The sequence below is a fragment of the Austrofundulus limnaeus genome, unplaced genomic scaffold (genome assembly GCF_001266775.1).
Source record: "Austrofundulus limnaeus strain Quisiro unplaced genomic scaffold, Austrofundulus_limnaeus-1.0 Scaffold6, whole genome shotgun sequence".
Classification (NCBI taxonomy): Eukaryota; Metazoa; Chordata; class Actinopteri; order Cyprinodontiformes; family Rivulidae; genus Austrofundulus; species Austrofundulus limnaeus.
The window spans coordinates 2675452-2681277 of NW_013952408.1; the positions used below are offsets into that span (position 1 = coordinate 2675452).

General features: G+C 40.5%; 1 protein-coding gene across 1 annotated transcript in view; it reads right to left on the reverse strand.

Annotated features, from left to right (window-relative positions):
• Positions 1-5205, reverse strand: part of LOC106534005 (tensin-3) — a gene marked incomplete at its 3' end in the record, with an annotated part of 14405 nt that extends 9200 nt beyond the window's left edge. Inside the window, 1 exon segment of the mRNA XM_014030504.1 lies at positions 4797-5205.
• Between the last annotated feature and the right edge of the window lie 621 nt (positions 5206-5826).

A 5826-nucleotide genomic window follows, 5' to 3' on the forward strand; every position in this document is an offset into this window, starting at 1 on the left:
CTCAAACAACCGATCCTAACAATTTATGACAACAGGATTATGTGTATAAAAGTCAAGGCACGATGGGCAGTGGATCAGACCATTATGAAAAACACTGAATGATTTGTAAGTGGCACAAGTCCGTGATATTGTACTTGCAATAGTCTATTGAAGTTCTCCTAAAAGTAGGTCTGGCCTCATTCATGACATAATTCTTGCCTTTGGTTCCAACCGATCCAAATAAACTTCAATGTTGTGCAAAAACAAACAAAGAGAAATCCAAATGAATCCATCACTAAACTTAATTTTACACATGTCATTCATACACATTAATCAAACTCATTTTTCTACCACAACCTCTCATTTCTCCCCCCAGTCATCACTCAAGCCAACATGACCAACTTGCCCCGACACGCACAAAAGATAATTGGTCTTTAATTTGCACTGACGGCTTTTGTTCCTGGTTTGAAGCACGGCATTAGCTCACAAAGGCAGAATAAGGTCCTCAAATCCAGAGCCCACCCATGGCCCAGAGATCTACGTTGGCAGAGGTGTTGGGGCAGGGAAACAGTCAAGGGAGGGAACATGTTGGCGGGACTGAGAAACAAGTTGTTACAGGTTTGGTAAGGTCAGGATGTTGGGGAGGATTAGGGTGTGTCTGGCTCCCCCTCACGTGCCCCCCCCACCCCACCCAAACCTCAACCCCTACAGGTAAGAGCTTCACTAGGCTGTGTTGATGCTGTCGGCCACGTATACACATGCGTGACCATTGCCTGGAACCTGTTTCGAATGCCTTTCTTTCAACGCTCAGTAACAGMGCTGAATATAAATGAATCAAACATTCCATTATGCTGAAAGCAGTGTGATGCTGATGAACAACGCTTCAGAAGCAAATCTGTTTTGACTTGACTCACACTTCAAGAAATCTGCTCAAGCAGTTTAACTGATGATTCATTGRGGTTAAATCACAGCCTGATAGTGCGGGCATGAACTTTACAGCTGACAAAACATTTAAACAAGTAAACAGCCTCCATGTTGACTATTGGAAGTAATCAATGAGTGTACATTTACAAATGATWAACTTTTGAAGCCAATCTAATCAAAGATGTCCACCTCAACTGACCCCTAGAAAACATGAACAAATGGCTGTAATTCGGACAATTCTACAAAAGGTGACCTAAAATTTGGTGTGGGAGTMGCAGAGAGTGATCCCCACTAAATATTCTGAGCACTGGTAAAATGCTCAAGTTCTTTGTTTTACAATTTTGCTCTTAACTATTTGAAGTCAATTCTGCCTCTCTGTTWGCAAAATATCTCACAAAACAGWGGATGGATTTTAAGGAAAWTTTCAAACAGTAATAATTGGGTGTATGTGCACAGCTGATTTCCTTTTAGTGTTTCAGACTCAAAATGGCTTTCACAGCTTATGGATCCAAGCAAACATTAAAATACATCTAAGTCAAATTTTAAGATGATGAGCTAAACTTTGACGTGGTAGTAGTGTTATTCACAGTGCATACTCGCATTAAATTGTGCACWGTGGTTAAAGCTGTCACCTCTAAGTGAGAAGGTTGCAGAAGCTCATCCCACCCATGTATGCCTGTCTGGGTGGAGTTTGCATGTTCCCTCTGTACACATGTGGGTTTTCTCTGAGTATTCTGGTGTTCACCCATTGACCAAAACCATGTATGTTAGGTTAACTGGTACCTCTGTGAGTGAGAGAGTGTATAGTTGGTTTGCAGCCTGTCCAGGAAATAATCCCACCTTTCTGTACAGTGACAGTTGGACATGGGCACCAGCTCCTCACAAGGAGAACTGACCGAGAAAAAAAATGGTTGGATGGATGGATGGATGGATGGATGGATGGATGGATGGATGGATGGATGGATAAAACTGTCATTTCTCAGCACGTGAGGATCTTTATCTAAAACCCTTATCAAATATGGTGGATGATAATGAATTGGATGATAATGAATGTTAGGACAAATGTAAGTATTAAACAGTAAGTTACCTGTAAACATTATGAACACTTTATACAAATCTTGTTTGAGTGTATAAATGTATTAAATAAAAAACTAAACAGAGCAGTTACATCAAATGACATTTACTTGAATGTATAGAAGAAATTAACATCTTACTAAACAGTAAGAACATTGTAAAGTAATGTGATTATGTCTATCTGAGAGTTCAACAGGCAAAACAAATTYGGTTTTTTGAAGAAAAGAATACATCCTCAATGAGAACAGCACAGCCAACAAAATTTTGATTCAACTTAAAAATATCTAAATTTAGCTGGACATGTTGCAAATCACTCAATGCTAAAATACAAGAAAAAAAGCAACTACAAAACAGATAAACATTACGCCTGCACACATGTGAAAGCAATCAAGTCGCCCCCTTCCCCCAGTCAGACACCAGAAATCAAAGTGAACTGCCACTTTTGGCTCAAACATCTGGTGTGTGATTGGCACGCTGTGGCAACAACTTCCATTTTCATGAATGTTTTCTAGGATTCTGTCGAACATTGATCTTTTAACACTAACTTTATCGGTTAAACGCTGCAGTGCACCTTTGGTCAAAGTGGGGTGATACTGTATCTCTGCAAGAGGACATTGCATCTGTTTTGCACGTTTGGCCACGGAAGCTATACATAAAATCCAACGCTGTCTTTTTGAAAGCATCTCTGGACAGATTATTGATCTTCTGAGCTGTCTGTCTGCAGGCCTGAGGAACACTTAAAGTGTCATAAACGCCTCAGTAAATCTCACTGCTGGACTGTTGCCATTTTTTTCTTTGGCTCCTCAGCTAACAGATCAGTTTTATGCATTTGTTATTTTGCTTTGAGAACCTGTTGCTTTCCATTCAAATCTAATATGCTGAACTAGAGGTGCACCGATTGCAGTTTTCTGGCCAGTCACCGATCTTTAAGAAGTCTGACCTGCAGATTCCAATACAATACCAATTTTAGGTGTTATAAGGTCACAGTACAACTTCAATGTTCCAATCTTATTTTATTGAAAAACTATTAAACAATACCCTTGAAACAATACAAACTTGATTTAACTGGACATGAGGTAGTGTTCACAAGAGAGCAAAGGCCTTTGCAGAGGTAGATAAGATGAGTGGGTAAAGATTGGCTTCTCATGTAAGCATTGGCCAATCGTTGATCTCCCAAAATTTTGGATATCAGGGCTAATCGATCGGTGCAACCCTAAGCTGAATGGTAGCTATGTGAATGCAACCATGCATCACCAGGATTTTTTTTCCGGGGTAATGTGTCCACAGTGACATGGACTTCATAGCACAGGGAATGACAAGGCCAGGCTTTTCCTGTCAGGGGCTCTGTCTGTTTATGCTGTGGCTTTGACACCCATTCAGGCTGAGGAACTGAAATAAACAAACTCTGAAAGAGCCAATAAACAAAAAAAAAAAAGTTGCAGAGGAGGGCACAGGCATATTTTTAGTGGGTTTTAGGCTACTTTGCAACCAATAGAACTCTAGCATATATTTGTCCCACATTTTTAGGAGGCATAAAAAAAATGACAGTCCCAGTTTGGACCAGATTTGTGGAGTCTGAACGTTTTCCCCCCCAAGTACTCCCTAATTACCATTTTCTATCCCAAGGTCATGGAATGCATTCCAAAATGGATTATGTTCCCACTCTTGCTCTTGCCGTTTTCTTTCTTGCCCCTTTACTGTTTTCATTTTCTGCTTTGTCTACATCTCCATTTTTTAATGACTTACACATGTCAACCAAGGGGCTGGAACTAAATGAAATACCCAAGTTCTCTCTGTCCCCTGCTGCACAACCTGGACCCTCTGCCAACTCACACAATCAGGATAGCCCACTCAGCCGTTGCTTAGATAGCCATCTGTGACCTGATATTAATGTGTGTTTTTGACGTATTTATTTTCTTCTCAAAATAGAACCAGCAACAAACGCTGTAATTGCCAGTTCAGGAGGGGAAAAAATGTTTCTCTTGTCTTTCTAGTGTCTGTAATTACAGCAGACCTTGACCTGCGAAGTGATTCTGAACAACCTGTGTGGTTGAAAGAAAAGGTGTGCAGGAGGGTGTGGATGCAGGTGTGTGTCTGCTATCCAGGTGAGGAAGGCTGTAGCTGCTGTGATGTAAGCACTTCTGTACAAGTCATCAACACAGTCTGCCTGAGAAGTCGAGACCTGAGGGCAGAAATACCGCAAAGCAGCTGGAGCTCAAACAAAAAGGACTCCATTTTTATTTACCCACTGGAAAAAAAAAAACAAGACTTCAAACAACAAAGGCCATAGTATGACTCATATCTTTTTGAGCTTTGTACACATTTGGGTATGAGTCTTTCACAAGCATGATATCATGTGTTTCACATTATAAAATGTCTTTGGTGCACCAAAACAACTAGAAACCCCAAATTATAGTTACTGAAGAAAAAAAAAAAGAAAACAATTCTCTGAGGGTAAGCTAAAAACACAAGGCGGTCCAGTGAAACTGCATGTAGTTAGGTCCAAGTGTTCTCAGTGACACTCTTTCACTGGTAGAAAACTCACATAAAACACACACATCAAGATCACTTCTTGCTTAGTTTGAATGACTTCTGTGTCCTCAGAAAACACACCCACACACACATATCTCTGGTTTGGGCCAAAGTAAATACAGAAAGCAGTGACCTGTTTTGGTCTTTTGAACAGACAGTCTCTATTAAATATGACTAAAGGGAGGAAGAAATGTTTAAATTTCCTCCACAGTGAAAACGACTGATTTTAAATCTCCCCCCTCTCTTCTGCCAATGATTCTCTGTGAAGTTCATTTAATCTGACTTACCTTAAGCAGGTCCCCCTTTTCTTTCCTGGTTATATTTTATTTCAACCCTTTTGATTCGTTGAGTCAAAGCTGCTGAAGGAGAAAAGTCCAGAGAACCTTCAGCCCGTCAGGCAGGCTCAGTGCTGGGCTGAGAGGCTCATTTCCCCGGCTCTGCTGGAATGTGATCAGAGGCGCTTCACTGGGCTCACTTTCTGAACCCAGCTAAACCCTTTCACTCGCACCCTTTTATTTGTTTATTTATTTTGTGCCTATGCCGGTGATGAAAGTAGAATAACCGAGCAGAGTTTGTCCAACTTGTGCTCCAGCTCCCAGTTCGCTTCCTCCAGTCCAAGCTGCCGCTGCAGGTTCTGGGATGGTCCTCCCACCGCTGAGGCCGCGTCTGCTCCTGCTCCCTCCCCCTCTCTGAGTCCTCCTCCTCCCTCCATTTGTTCTCACCCTCACTCCACTCACGCAGATGCTTGTGGAGACTTCCTGTCACCCACCACCACCACCTGTATGGACAATCTTTGTTCATTTTTCTTAGAATTATATCACTGCTGCAGAAATGTGTGTGCTACAGTTTCACTGCAGGGTAGGCCTACCTAAACCTTGGGCTGTTGTGCATCAAGAAGATAAACCTCTGCAGTAAAAAAAAAAAAAATATGCATATGTTTCAGAGCTATAAGGAAAACTGGAAACAAAAAAAATATCAAACAGTATGTTTGAGAGGTAATGCTAAAAACTTATACTTAGTGAATAAAACAAAAACAGACATGTCAATATGTTTTTAAAAAATCCCCCAAAAATAAATTTGTGATTAAGGCTTTACTTTTATGTTTAGATGAGTAAAGTTTATTTATGCAGTACCATCAGTCCATCGTATTGTTTTACAATAAAATCTTGTTTTAAAAAATGCATGCACSAAAAAGTCATGAAAACAGAGAAAATAAAATAACCTCTAACTTGTCTGAATATAGGCCCTATGGATTAATTTCTTGCTTTAAACGAGTCTAAAATTATTATTATTTTTTTTTGGGGGGGGGGTTCCAAA